Source organism: Chiloscyllium punctatum, chromosome 16 (assembly GCF_047496795.1).
Source record: "Chiloscyllium punctatum isolate Juve2018m chromosome 16, sChiPun1.3, whole genome shotgun sequence".
NCBI classification, from domain to species: domain Eukaryota; kingdom Metazoa; phylum Chordata; class Chondrichthyes; order Orectolobiformes; family Hemiscylliidae; genus Chiloscyllium; species Chiloscyllium punctatum.
In genome coordinates, this window is record NC_092754.1 from 83,106,794 (window position 1) to 83,122,671 (window position 15,878).

Below are 15,878 nucleotides of genomic sequence, written 5' to 3' on the forward strand. Positions count from 1 at the left end.
TACAGAGGGAGCTAGGTGTCCTTGTGCATGAATCACAGGAAGTTGGTTTACAGGTGTAGCAGGTAATTCAGGCAGTGAAGGGAATATTGTCCTTCCTTGCTAGAGGGATGGTTATGCTGCAGCTGTACAGGGTGCTGGGGAGGTCACGCCTGGAGTACTGTGTACAGGTTTGGTCTCCTTACTTCAGGAAGGATGTACTGGCACTGGAGGGAGTATAGAGGAGGTTCACTAGTTTGAGTCAGGAGTTGAGGGTTGGTGTATGTGGAGAGATTGAGAAAACTGGTTCTATAGTCATTGTAATTTAGAAGAATGGGAAGTTGGATAGGAAACAATAAAATTATGAATTATTAGATAAGACAGAAGCAGGGAGACTATTTCCACTGGGGGGGCGGGTCAAACTACAGAGCATAACCTCAAAATAAGGGGGAGCAGGTTTAGGACTGTGTTCAGGAGGAGCTTCTTCAGCTAAAAGGTTGTGAATCTGTGGAATTCCCTGCCGAGTGCAGCATTTGATGTTATCAACTTGAATGCCTTTAAGGCAAAATGTAGATTTGTGAACAGGAAAGGAATTAAGAGTTATGGTGAGTGAGCAGGAATGTGGAGCTCAGGCCTGATCTTATTGAATGGCAGAGCAGGCTTGAGGGGCCAGATGAAAGTTCTTGCCTTGTGCCATCAAAATTGGCCTTTGTCCAATTCAGAACCTTAACTTTTAGATCTGGTATATTATTTTCTGTAACTATTTTAAAACTAGTAGAATTATCAGAGACTCCCAACAGTGTGGAAGCAGGTCATTCAGTCCATCACATTGAAACTGACTTGGAGAGCCTCCTAACCTCCCCCTGTAACATTGCATTTCCCAGGGCCAGTCAACCTACACATCCCTGAACACGGTGGGCAATTCAGCCTGGATAATCCACCCAAACTGTACGTCCCTGAACACTGTGGGCAATTCAGCCTGGATAATCCACCCAAACTGTACGTCCCTGAACACTGTGGGCAATTCAACCTGGACAATCCACCCAACCTGTACATCTTTGGACTATGGGAGGAAACCAGAGCGCCCGGATGAAATCCACGCAGAAAACCCCTTTCTTATTTCCCAGTGATCATCCCTTTCTTATTTCCCAGTTCCACCTAAATAACTTCACTGGGCGTACTCCCAGGAATATCTTCCCTAAGCAAAAACATAACACTATCCCGAATCAAAAATGCCACTCCACCTCCTCTCTTGTCCCCCTTTCTATCCTTGCTATAGCATCTATACCCTGGAACATTAAGCTGCCAGTCCTATCCATCCCCGAGTGATGCCTCTGTAATTGCTATAATATCCCAGTGCCATGTTCAAAACCATACTGAGCCCACCTGCCTTCCCTGTCAGGCCTCTTCTATTGAAGTAAATGCAGTGCAACTGCTCAGTCCGACTTCATTCTGTGCCTTGCCCTTGCCTGCGCCTGCCTTGACTATTCGACTTCTGAACTGTACCAGCCTCAGACATATCTCTTTCCTCACTATCTTCTTGGGTTTACACCCACTCCCTCACTGGTTTAATGCCTCCCGAGTATCACTAGCAAGTCTCCCTGCCTAGATATTAGACACCTTCCAATTCAGGTACAATCCATCCTTCTTATGCAGGTCAACTCTACTCCAGAGTTGATCACAATGATCCAAAAAACGTGAATCCTGTTCCCCTGCACCAGCTCCTTAGCCACTCATTGAGCACCTCCTCCTCCTCTGTAATATGGACATTTTTCAAGATGTCACCATTTATTTCCCCATATTCTATATCTCCCATGTACTTCTTCACAGTAAACACTGATGCAAAATACTTGTTTCCCTATCTTGCCCATCGCCTGCAGCTCCACACAATGGCTGCCTTGCTGATCTTTGAGGGCCTCTATTTTCTCCCTAGTTAGCCTTTTGTTCCTCATGTATTTACAAAAGCCCTTTGGATTATCCTTAACCCTATTCGCCAAAGCTATCTCACGTCCCTTTTTTGCCTCCTGATTTCCCTCTTAATTATACTCCTACTGCCTTTATACACAAAAAGTTTTTGGGTTGGAATAAATGCAAAATATAACATCCTGACAAAACAAATGAGGGCAGGACTTACACTCAATAAAAGTAGGGCCTTGAGTAGTGATATGGAACCAAAGAGACCGAGGGCTTAACGTCTTTGAAGTTTGTGTTACATGTAGACAGGGTGGTTAAGAAGGTGCTCAGCACACTTACCTTCATTGTTCAGACCTTTGAGTCCAGGAGTTGGGACATCATGTTGAGAATGTACAGGGCGTTGGGGAGGCCTCTTCTGGAATACTCTGTCCAGTTCTGGTTGTGCTGTTATAGGAAGGATATTATTAAATTGGAGCAGGTTCAGAAGAGATTTACCAGCATGTTGCCATGAATGGAGGGATTGCGTTGTAAGGCTGGGAATTTTTTTCACTGGCGTGCACGAGGTTGAGGGGTGACCTTCTTAGAGGTTTACAAAATCAGAAAGAGTGTAGATAAGGTGAATGGCCGGGGGAGAGGGGGATTCAAAACTGTGGTGCATTCATTTTGAGAAGAAATTAGAAAGATTTGAGAAAAGACATCAGGGTTTTAAAAAAAATTATACGTGTGAAATGAACTTCCAGAGGAAGTGGTAGCTGTGAATACAATTACAATATTTAAAAGATATTCAGATAAATACATAAATAGGAAATATTTGGATGGATGTGGACCAGAGGCAGGTACAATTAGTTCAGTTTGGAATTATGGTCGGCATGGACTGGTTGGACCACAGGGCCTGTTTCCTTGCTGTATAACATTATGATTCTAATCCTCAATAACTCTAAATTCCTCCATCCTCAACTCTCCCGATCACTGTCACTTCATCCAGCCTCACAACTCTTCCTTATTTATAGAATTCCTCACCAGCCACAGAACGCTACCTATCTCATGTCCTCCAGTTTCTCAAATCTCTGCGATATGGGCCTTTCTTTAGTTCCAGCCTTGAGGATGCCCTCATTCACTCCGATTGGTTGGAGGACAAACTGGTACGACCTGGTCCTCCAGTACTGCCTCTGCCCCCTATTGGCCTGCGCTGACATCAATTATTGGGGCCCATTGTGAGGTGAGTGGTGGGATCCTCCTTCTCTCTGCCCTGGGATGAGCTTCAGCATTCACAGTCAATGGGGCAGTATCACAGAACACAGGGGCTGGGGCTATTCAGCCCACTTGGGATGTACCCTCTCCCTCTGGAGATGCTGCAAATCTGTTTATGAATAACTGCTGAGTCTGTGCCCAGCTGCGATTCAGACTGTTCCAGATACTCAGAACTTACTGAATAAAAAAATGTTCACATATTCACATTATTTGCCAATTACCTGAAAATAGTTACTAAAATTGTGACATTGTTAACAATTCCCCTCTCTCTGCAGATTAGATATCCTAGAAACAAATTTGCACCTGGTCAAAATCACTGCTTAACCTTCTCAGCTCCAAGGACAATTATCTGTGCTTCTGCTAGCTCTCCACAAATGAGGAACACATCTTATTTTCATTTATTAGTGTCATAGAGATGTACAGCACAGAAACAGACCTTTGGTCCAATTTGTCCATGACAACTAGGAATCCTCAACAAACGGAGCCCCATTTGCCAGCTATTGGTCCATATCATTGGAAACTCTTCCTATTCACGTACCCAATCGGATGCCTTTCAAATGTTGTAATTGTATCAGCCTCCACTACTTCATCTGGCAGCTCATTCCACACATACAAAACTTTGCCCCTTAGATCAGTTTTTAATCTTTGCCCTCTCAACTTTAGCCCATGTGATCTTGTTTTGAACCCACCTAACTGGGGGAAAAAGACCCTGGCTGTTCACCTTATCCATGCCCTTCATGATTTTATAAATCTCCATGAAGTCACCTCTCAGTCTTTGACTCTCCAGGCAAATTAACCCTAGCCTATTCAGCCTCTCCCTGTAGCCCAAATCCTCCAACCCTAGAAAAGTCTTGGTAAATCTTGTCTGAACTCTTTCAAGATTCACAACATCCTTTCCAGAACAGGGAATTTTGAACTTAAAACATAATTCCTGAAATGGCTTAATCAATGTCCTGTCCAACCACAATTTGACGTCCCAGCTTCTGTACTCAATGCATTGACCAATAAATATAAGCATACCAAACACCACCTTCACTAGTCTGCCTACCTTTGACTCTACTTTCAAGGAACAATGAACCTGCACTCCATGGTCTCTATGTTCAGCAACATTCCCAAGGACTTTACCATTAAGTGTACAAGTCCTGCTCTGATTTGCCTTTCCAAAATCCAACAGCTTACATTTGTCTAGATTGAACCCAGTCTGCCATTCCTTGCTCCAATGGCCCATCTGGTCAAGATACTGTTGCATTCTGAACTAACCTTCTTCATTGTCCACTACACCCCCAATTTTGGTGTCTTCTGTAAACCCACTGCCCATATCTCATATTCACATCCAATTCACTTATTCAAGGACCCATATTCATTCCAGCAGGACAATGCTGAACACAGGCCTCCAGTCGGCAAAGCAACCCTCCATCACCACGCTCTGCCTCCTACCTTCAAGCCAGTTTTGTATCCAAATGTCTGGTTCTCCCAACATTTCATGTTATCTAACCTTGCTAATCAGTCTGCTTTGTGGAACATCGTTCAGTGTACATATAGACTACATCCACAGTCTGCCTTCATCAATCATCTTTGTCACATCTTCAAAAAAAAACTCAATCAAGTTAGAGAGAGAGAATTTCCCACACACAAAGTCATGTTGACTATCCTTAATCAATCCTCGTCTTTCCAAATACATGTAAATCCAGTCCCTCAGAATCCCTTCCAACAACTTACCTACCACTGACGTTAGGTTGACTGTTCTCTTGTTCCCTGGCCTTTCCTTACCACATTTTTTAAATAATGGCACCTCACCTGTCACAAACAATGATATAAATACCTCAGGGAGGGGCCATCACCTTCCTAGCTTTCCACAAATTTCTGCGATACACCTGATCAGGTCCCAGGGATTTATCCACCTTGCTACTGTTTAAGACTTCCAGTACTTCCTCCTCTGTAATATAGACACTTTTCAAGTTATCACTATTTATTTCTCCAAACTCTCCAGAATAGAATAGCATTGTATTTCTCCCACCTCCTGTTGTTCCACAGATGGCCTTGTTGATCGTTAAGGGGTCCTATTCTCTGTCTGGTTATTATTTTATCCTTAAATGTATTTGTAGAATCTCTTTGGATTCTCCTTAAACTATTTCCTAGAGATATTTCAAGTCCCCTTTTTGCTCTCCTGATTATCCTTGAGTATATTCCTGTAAAAACGTGATCCTGTACTCCCAATTCCTCCCCCTCTGCCATATCTGCTCTCAGGAGAAGCAATTCCACTCCAGGACATCCCAGAAAGGTTTCCTCTTTCAAGGACCGCATTTCCCTCCCACTTGATCAACAATGCAGTCCAACGCATATCCTCCACTTCCTGTATCTCCGCCTTCCCCCCACCCCTCCAACCACAATAAGAATATAATCCCCTGGTCCTTACCTGCCACCCACTAATCTCCATTAACCTCTGCTATGTCCGCTACCTACAGTCAGACCCCACCACCAGGGATATAGCTCCCTCCCCAGCCCTTTCTATCTTCCGCAGAGACCATGGGATCTTTGGTGCTGATGTGCTGCACCACGGATACCTCAGTCACTCACCCTGCCAAATGGCCTAGTGAGATTATCACTAGATGGATAATCCAGACACCCAGATAACGTTCTGGGGCCCAGGGTTTGGATCCCGTCATGGCAGACAGTGGAATGTGAATTCAATAAAAATTTGGAATTAAGAATCTATTGAAGACCATGAATCCATTATTGATTATTGCAAAAAGAAACCTCATCAGATTCGCTAATATCCTTCAGGGAAGGAATCTGCCATCCTTACCTGGTCTGGCCTACATGTGACTCCAGACCTACAGCAATGTGGTTGACTCTTTACTGCCCTTTGGGCCCAGCCAGTGACACCCTCATCCTGTGAATGAATAACAAAGAAGTCTTGTACACAACCATACTATATTTACAGATAAGTGATCTCTTAGTAAATTTGCTTCTCAACTCCCTGCTGACTATTGGGGAAGTGGGGGGTAGGGGTCAATAGTACCATCCCAATAAGGAGATCATCCCTTTCTTATTTCTCAGTTCCACCTGTATAACCTGCCTGGATGTACTCCCAGGAATACCTTATTGAAGCCCAGCTGTAATGTTATCCCTTATCAAAAATACCACTCCCCCTGCTCTGTTGCCCCCTTTCTATCTTTGCTATAGCATCTATACACTGGAACATTAAGCTGCTGGTCCTACCCATCATTAAGTCATGCCTCTGTAATTGCTATAATATCCCAGTGCGATGTTCAAAACCATAGCCTGAGCTCCTCTGCCCGACCTATCGAGCCTCCTTCATTGAAATAAATGCAGAGTAACTGCTCATTCTGTGCCTTGCCCTTGTCTGCCTTGGCTGTTTGACGTCTGAACTGTACCAGCGTCAGACTGAGCTCTTCCCTCACTCTCTCTCTGGGTTTACCCACATTCCTTCACTGGTTTAATGCCTCCTGAATAGCACTAGCAACTGTTCCCTTCCAGTGCCAGTACAATCCATCCTTCTGATGGAGGTCAATTCTACCCCACAAGAGATTCCAATGAACCAATAATGTGAACTCTTCGATTCCTATGTCATTGATACCAATAAACAACAGCCTCCCCTCAAAATGGTTATTCTCCCCTTTAAGAATATTCTGCTCCCTCTCTGAGACATCCTTATACAAAAATTACACATTCGAATAATAAGCCTTACACTCATTCGGTCATCATAAAAGGATTACATGACACATTGAAGGTTTGGGGAGACCTTTTGAGAGAATGCGATGATTCAAAGGAGAATTCTTAAGCAGCAAATGAATTGATCTGGAACAAAATACTCACACACACAATGCGAATATCCAGATCCTGATATACTGAGTAATTCAATTAGAGTTTAGCAGAATATTTACTGAGATTACCAACTGAATGTCCACCTGTAATATCCTGTAATACAAGTTTATAAAATCTGTCACTATCAGTTCAAGTTAGAAACTCACAGCATCCCCTCCTCGTGGCCCAGGATTACTGTACATATTACCCTTGAGGACATCAGCAGTAAACTCAGGGGGAAATCTGTGGGTTTCTAGGAGATTCCAACTTGAGATCTCATGTGACTGAACACAGCAGTTCTTTGACACATTGGAGAAAATGATCCAAGCGTCAGTGAGATATGGGGAACAAGAATTACTTTCTTTTCTTTCATTCTGTGCTGCCGCTTTGCCTCATCAATAAGACACGGGTGTGAAAGGCTAATGCCTAATGATGGGCAAGTTGTCTCCATTCTGACCAATGGGTAGGAAGATCCTCCCAATCACTCCAAAGCGTATCCCTAAAAAGATAGCAACTCTGTCTGCTTCCCACTGCTCCCAGTAAATGTTTGGAAGAATGGGAAGGGGGGATATCTCCTAGAAAAGGCATAACTGTAAAGGTCTAAGAGGATTATGAAAAGAGAGAGATACACAGGAGAAGGGAGCAACAAGTTGCCAGATGGGGAGTAACTTGGGAAAAATGGGAAGTTGCACATTTTGGAGGAGATAATAAAAGCACAAAGTACTACTTAAATGGTGGAAACTGTAGAAAGCTGCACCACAAAGGGACCAAGGATAATTGTTCAGGAAACACAGAAAGCTATCACACACTTACAACAGGGAATCAGGAAGGGGAATGGAATGTTTTGCTTCAAAGTTTTTCAGTATTAGAGTTTGGAGTATATACCTGAGAGTAACGTGTGGAAGTGCTGGTGAGACCACCATATCTTCAGTAATGAGAGCAGGTTTGGTCCCTTTAGATAAGGAAATGTGTCACTTTATTGGAGGCATTTCAGGGAAGATTCAATGAGATGATCCCTGGTTTGGAGGGATTATCGTTTAAATAAAGGCTGAAAAGGTTGGGACTCTACTCACTGGATTTTGGAGAAAGAGAGGTGATCTTATTGAGACAGATGGGATTCTTAAGGGGTTTGGCAGGATAAATATTGAGAGGATGTGTCTGAGGGTAAATACTGAGAGGGGAGTCTGAAACCAGATTCTGAGTCACAGAATCAAGGGTTCTATTTTGGATTCAAGTTTAAAGCAACACAGATATGGGTAAGGGGTTTCAGTAGCAATAGAGCTGGGGTTAGGTGGAGAAAAGCAACATTTAAGAGATTGGAATTCCTGGTGTTGTGATTGTGTGGATGTCTGATCAGAAGATCACCTTGGGGTCAGATAGAACAGCAATATTGTGAAGAGTGTCGTTCTGCCTCAGAGAGTTCCCAGTGGGAGGGAGGGGCTCAGCAGAAAGGTAAAGGTAAGGCAATGGGTTTAACCATGACAATGTTTCATTGGAGGAAATTGCAGCTAATCGAGTAGTGGGAATGTGATAAGCAGTTTGATAACTGAGTAACAGTGGAGTAATGGAGAGGGATGATGGGGAGGGAGAGCTGGGCATCGTCAGTGTACATGTCAAACCTAACACTGTGTTTGGATGATATCACCTCCTGGCACTATGTACGTGAGATACAGGAGAGACCAAGGATAGATCGTTGAGGGACACCAAATGCAAGGAATTCAGAAAGGAAAGGGAGAATGGAGATGGAGCAGGATTTTCCAACAACCTTGAGGTCAAATATTAGTTTTTCACAGAATGGGAGAGAAGGACATAACCAGAAAAGACCAACAGACGGAACAAGGAACAATATCTATGAATTGGCGAGGGCGAGTGATGAGGCGGCAGCGGAGGAAAGAGAGTTGGAAAGTGAGTTTAGCGAGATTAGGGTAAAGGGTCAAGGTGAGCTCTGATAAGGCTTGACAAGAGACTGGAGAAAGATGTAGGTTTAGGACAAAAACCAGGAACACCACGTGAGGCAGTTGGGCTCAGTGGGCTAGCGGGAGGGAGAGAAACAACAGATCGGATTATCTCAGTCTTAGTGACAGAGAAACTCCATGTGCTCCTCACTCGTTGTTGGAGGGGAGGATGGAGGAGACAGGATGATGGACAGTGTTTTACAAAGAAACAAAACCAGGGTTAGTGATATTTAAAATGAGTGAACAAACCTGATGTATTTAGGTTTTATCCAGAATATTAAAACAAACGACTGAAGTCCTGGTTCGAATCCCATCTTGGCAGATGGTGCAATCTGAATTCAAGAAAAAAAAACAACGTATTAGGAATGTCCTGATCTCCATGAAACCATTGTCAATGGCGAAACAAATCCTGCCAACCTGACAGCGGCCCAGCCAGCTACTCACTGTATTAATCACTGCAAAGTCTCAACACAGGAATGAAACTGGATGGACCAGTTGGCAACTAACAAGGCACCAGAAATTACAACCACAGAATCAGCCCTCCCTATGATGCAACGTCCTCCTCACTAACATATGGTTTTTGGTGCCAAAATGTGGAGAGCTGTCTCACAGACTAGTCAAGGAACAGCCTGACATCGTCATACTCACAGAATCATCCTTTACAGATAATGGCCAGACACCACTATCACCATCCATAGATATCGAGAGTGTGGTGCTGGAAAAGCACAACAATCAGGCAGCATCCGAGGAGCAGGAGAATCGATGTTTCGAGCCTAAGCCCTTCATCAGCCTGACCTGCTGTGCTTTTCCAGCACCAGACTCTTGACTCTGATCTCCAGCATCTGCAGTCTTCACTTTCTAGTAAAATCTCTGGATATGTCCTGTCCCACTGACAGGACAGACCAGGCAGAGGTGGTGACACAGTGGTGTACAGACTGGGAGGATTTGCCCTGGGAGTACTCAGCATTGACTCCGGAGACCAGGAAATCTCATGGCTCCTGCTGATTACCACGTCCCGTCCTCCCTTGGCTGATGAATCACTTCTGCTTCATGTTGAACAACATTTGGAGGAAGCACTGAGGCAATAAAATGGAGTCAAACTTACTCTGGGTACAGGATTTCAATGTCCACAATCGAGACTAACTCTGCAACAGAATTACTGACTGAGCTGGTCAGGTCCTAAAGGATATAGCTGTTCAATTGAGTCTGCAGTGGGTGGTGAGGGAACCAATAAGAGTGTAAAACATACTTGATCTCATTGTTATGAATTGACCAGCGGCAGATACATCTGGCCATGACAGTATCAGTACGAGCGACCATCACACATTCCTTTTGGAGACAAAGTCTTGCCTTAAAGTTGAGAAAAACCTCCATTGCGTTGAATGGCACTATCACCGTTCTAAATGGGACAGACTTTGAAGAGCTGTAGGATCTCAAACTGGGTATCTCTAAGGCACTGTGGGACATCAACAGCAGCAGATCTGTAATCTGTAATCTCATGGGTTTGTAAATCCCGCTCTCACCCATCACAATGGACAGGAAAGGAGGGCATGCCATGAGCAGCACCAGGCAGACCTAAAAATGAAGTGCCAACCTGTTGAAGGTATCAAACAGGACTATCTGCACATCAAACAGCATCAGTAGCAAATGATAGAGCTAAGTGATCCTACATCCAATGGAACAGATCGGAGCTCTGCAGTTCTGCCACACCCAGTTGTGAACAGTGATGGACAATTAAACAACTCACTGGAGGAAGCATCACAGATATCCCCACCCTTACTGATGGAGGGGCCTCACACATCCACGCACCAGATAAGATGACGGCATTTGCAGCAATCTTTAGCCAGAAGTGCAAAGTGGGATGATCCATTTTAGCATTCTCCAGTGGTTTCTAACATCACAGATGTGAGTTTTAAGCCAGTTCGATTCAGTTTGAATAACATCAAGAAATGGTTCAGTAGTGCAAAGGCTACGAGCCCTGCAAATATTCTGGCAATAATACTGATGGCTTGTGCTCCAGAACTTGCCACCCACCAAGCCAAGTACCACTCCAGCACTGGCACCTATTGACAATGTGGAACATTGCCCAGGGATGTTCAACACAAAAACACAGTGCAACCCAACCCAGCCAATTTCCCTCTAACAGTCCACACTCGATCAGCAGTAAAGTGATGGAAGGTGTCATCAACAGGGCTACCAAGCAGCAGCTGCTCAGCAACAGCCAGCTGAGTGACACTCATTTTAGGCTCCACCAGGGCCACTCAGCTCCCGATTGTGTTACTGCCCTGATTCACAATCTGGCCACCAGCTGAATCCCAGAGGCGAGGTGAGGGTGACAGCCCAGTCCCACTCCAAGATCACTAATTCTAGCTGATTCCACCCTCATCTCTGCTCATTTACTAAAACTCTCATCTATCGTGCGTTATCTCCAGACTTCATTTTCCAAACACACTCCCGGCCAGCTTCCCACATTCAACCTCCCTGTAATATCAAGAAAGTCAAAATCTCTGCTTGTTGATTTATCAAAAGGCTCCTAATTATAATCAACAGCATACAGCCATAGAGAGGTACTGCAAGGAAACAGACCCTTCAGTCCAACCCATCCATGCCGACCAGATACCCCAACCCAATCTAGTCTCACCTGGCCAATATCCCTCAATTTAAAATTCTCACACTTGATTTAATTCCTGGCTGTGATAATCCCGAGCTCCCTGCACCACACACACTTTGAGACCTCGACAACCTATTTTCTTTGAGTCTCCCAACCATTTGTTAATTCATTACTTCACCTGTGTGGCTGTTTCCACAGTTGCTGAAGCAGCATGGCCTGAAATTCACAGCCAAAACCTCTCAGGTCTGCTTTCCACCTTTCAGACATCCCTCAAAACCTGCTTTTTGGCAATGCTTTTGGTCATCTGACCTAATATCTCCATCTCTGGCCTTATGTCTAAAGTTCTCAATAGTATTTTTGTGAAATTATAAGCATGATAATAAAAATACAAACTGTTGTTGATTTGGACATTATTTTCAAATCATCACTGTTGCTGAATGAATAATCTATAATGCCACTTACCCAACCACATTGTAGGAGCACCTTCACCACACAAACTGCAGCTGTACAAGAAAGTCAAACATCACCCTCTCCCAGGCAACAGGGTTTTGGCATTAATCACTGGTATCTGTGGAAGGAGAAACACAGTTGATGTTTCAGGGAGTGCAAAATGGATTACAGGGAATGAAATGGTGCAGAATTTGATAGTCAGAAATGGAAGGAAAATACACTTGCTTGTTGGAAAAAAGAATTCTTAACTGTCAAAAATATTCAAGAAAAAAGTAATCTGATAATAGAGCAGAACATGGTCAGGGGCTGGGCCGCAGTGAAAAACTCATTTACAAAGGGTCTATAAAAGTAATAATACAGTAGCAAACAGACAAAAAATACACCCATGGTTCGACACTGAGGAAGCTAGATATTGACAAAGTGGTTATGAGGGAGCCCAGAGGTGAATCAGAGCAGTATGGGCTGCTATGATCCCAACGACTCTGAACTAGAGATAGGCTGCACATGCGCCTGGCTGCATCTTGACCCCTACAAAGATGGCGGCTCCGCACGTGTCCAGTGAAACGTTGTCCCGAATAAAGATGGCGGCGCTCACTCAGGCCTGCAATCGCGCTGAGGCCATTCCTAATTTACTGCAAACACGGGACTGGGACGTTCAAATGTGTTTTCCGACGTGCACAATTTGTTTGTAAAACCTCTCCGCTCATAGCAACACAGTTTTTCTCTCGTTTCCCTGTTTATTTCTTTCCTTACCGTATCCTTTCTCTCCATAACTTCCCGAGCATTCATTACAACGACTCTACGCTGCGCGTGAGGGTGATCACATGGCTTAGTTTAGCTCCGCCCTTCATTCACTTTGATTGGTTGGAGGACCAACATCCCACTAGGTCCTCCAGATCTGCCCACCGACCTTTCATTGGTCCAGTTCTGACATCAATCACCTGCGGGTCACTTTGTTGGCGAGAGCATGCGCAGTGCGTCCCGCTTAACTGATGTGTTGGGTAATGTGATGGGAGAGTTTACTGAGGGTAAGAATTCCCTTTGTGTGAGCTCTGCAGTAGATTTCCTTTATTCATGGAGGGAGTTGCTTTCCTACTCATGACTGTATCGCTGTGATTGATGAATCAATGCCAAATGATCCCGTACATAAACACCCCATTTTCACAACATCGGAGATCTTCACATTGTATCACACTCTTCTTTGGAAACAAAAAAAATTAAACGGAGGCTCAAGGAATTGGAGCAGGAGTAGGGCATTCATTCCCTTCAGCTTGTTCCCCCATTCTATCAGATCATGGCTTGGCCAACCCAGACCTCAACACCTCTTTTATGCTTGATCCGCATAGCCCTCAACTGCTCAATATTTCAAAAGTATATCTGCCCTCTTTTAAAATAATATGAGGTAGAATCACAGATTCCCTACTATGTGGAAACAGACCCTTCAGCCTAACAAGCCAGAACAACCCTCCAAAGAGTAACGCAACCATTCCCCTCCCACATTTAACTTTCACAATTTTTTGGGCAAGAAAATTCTAGCCATTCACTGAGAAAAAAAATTCTTTACTTTTCCTAAAATGAATGTTCCCTTATGTAATGTCCCCTGGTTTGAGACTTCACTGGTGCTAAAAGATCTAGTCAACATCTACCCTGTCAAGCTCCTCAGAATCTTGTTTCCATAAGATCACTCCTGCTTATCTATTCTTGATAGGTCAACCCTTTCCTCCTCAAAGCAGCTAAGTGAATCTTTTTTGAATGGTCTCCGATGTTAGTTTATTCTTTATTAAATATGGGAGCTATCATTGTATACAGTACTCCAAGTGAGGACTCAGCAACAGCCAGTGTGGTTAACCAATCCTCAGTCCATACTAATACATTATCCTGATACCATGAGCTCCTAAATTGTGCAATTAACTTTTATGTAGCACCTCATCATTTACTTTTTTAAAATCCAAATACAGAACATCATTGGATTGCCCTTTATCAGCCCTGCTTGTTATCTCCTCAATGAACTGTCGTAAATTTGTCAAATATAGTTTCTCTTTCACAAAACCCAGTCTACCATGTTTAATGATAAGCTTGTCTAAATATCCTGCGATTTCTTTGTTTAATATTTGACTCTGTAGATTATTTCAGTAAATTTGCTAAGTATGATTCCCCTCTCTTAAATCCATGCAGACTCTGTCCAATCCTGTCACTGTTCAGTAAGAAACTTGACTGTACTCCAATGTAGTTAGTAAATGTATCTGTATTTATTTTTAAAAACTGATTACTTATAAATGCTGGATCCATGCAATATCAATGAATTAGTGACTCTGAATTGGGGTTATATTTTTTTTTGTTAGTTCCTTTTCATACTGTGTTATGCAGACAGCACCAAGTGATCACTCTTAATTGTGAGGAACTTTGAAAATAATATATTTTAAAAATGACATCACAAAATGCTGCCTCATTAGTGAGCAAGGAGGATTTTGCATTCAATAGTTTGCAGATAAAATTGAACAGATTTTTGCTGCAATTTGGCCAGACTGCAGGTTACACCAAAGTGACAAGTCTGTTGTCAAATTCTTACTTGACACTGCCCAAGGTGATACTGATGGTACTTCACTTTGCCATTCTTGTTCACCAGCTTTATTTCCAGGTTTAATTGTATAATCATTCTAGAGCTTGTAATTTTAGACAACTTCTCTTTTAGGAACATATGTAAGTATCATACTGAAATGTTGCACTGAATGGTACCAAATCTGAAATTAGTCTCTAATCTGATACTAACAAGCTCTGACCCTTCTACATATGTATTGGCATAAGTCTATGCCAGTTATTTTTCTGAAGCTTGTGATTCTTGATGAAGGGCTTATGCCCGAAACATCAACTCTCCTGCTTCTCGGATGCTGCCTGACTTGCTGTGCTTTTCCAGCATGACACTTTTCGACTCTGATGTCCAGCTTCTTTGGTCATCACTTTCTCCTTTGATCAACAAAACTAATTCTTGGTTTAATCTCAAAGTGCAATAGGAACCAATTCATGAAATTCAGATATCTCACATTTACCTTAACTATGTGAAGTCTAAATTATTGTCAGTAATTGAAACCGTGCTGACAAACTTGTGCAGTATCAGTGTCTCAGTTTTAGAGTGTTCCCAGATATCGCACAGCTGCAGTATTTTGTTTTGCACTCAGCTATATGTTATTCTCACTTGTTTCTTTGTGAAAGATTACAAAATTAACTTGGATGAATGAACTTATGATTTCTTTAACCAATGTTGGGAGAAAAAAATGTCAGTATTTCAAGTGCTGATAAAGTAAAATAAACGGATAATCGTGGGCATACGTATGGGCCCCAGCTATGCCTGTCTCTTTGTTGACTACGTAGAGTAGTTGATCTTCCGTAATTACACTGGCACCACTCCCCACCTCTTCCTCCACTACATTGATGAGTGCATTGGCGCCACCTCATGCTCCAGCGAGGAAGTTGAGCAACTTCACCAACACATTCCACCCTGACCTTAAATTTACCTGGACCATATCTGACACCTCCCTCTCCTTCCTGGACCTCTCCATCTCCATTAATGATGATCCCAGATGTAGAGAGAATATGAGGCGTTTCAGTGTTGGAATGGAAGCAATGTACGCTGGATTGGAGTGTTTACTGGGGCAAGAGACTGGTGTGGAGACAATATGAGCAAAAGCAGTTCTTCCTGTCAAAGTAACAAAATACCGCTTTGTTAAGGAAAATCTCTTAGAATACTTTCAATATTCGACCTCTCACTTAAGGCTCGAACACGCTTCCTCTGAGCCAATTCTCAATGCAGGTTAATGCTGCTGCTGATTCTTAATAATATAATAAGTTGAGACCAATATGCCCTTCTACCTCGCCTTTGACCAGAAACACTCCCA

At 43.2% G+C, this 15,878-nt stretch overlaps 1 long non-coding RNA gene across 7 annotated transcripts in view; it reads right to left on the reverse strand.

Moving 5' to 3' along the window:
• LOC140487220 (uncharacterized) overlaps positions 1–12,801 on the reverse strand; it is a 142,823-nt gene extending 130,022 nt beyond the window's left edge. For 4 of the 7 annotated variants that reach the window (XR_011962790.1, XR_011962793.1, XR_011962788.1 and 1 more), the window contains exons 1-5: positions 12,739–12,796; positions 11,998–12,103; positions 9,174–9,256; positions 5,948–6,034; positions 2,230–2,334 (exon numbers count right to left, since the gene is read on the reverse strand). This is a non-coding gene — a long non-coding RNA (uncharacterized lncRNA). Of the gene's footprint in view, positions 1–2,229; positions 2,335–5,947; positions 6,035–9,173; positions 9,257–11,997; positions 12,104–12,738 lie in introns of all 7 variants that reach the window. The other 3 variants (XR_011962791.1, XR_011962792.1, XR_011962789.1) reach the window with 3 other exon arrangements.
• Between the last annotated feature and the right edge of the window lie 3,077 nt (positions 12,802–15,878).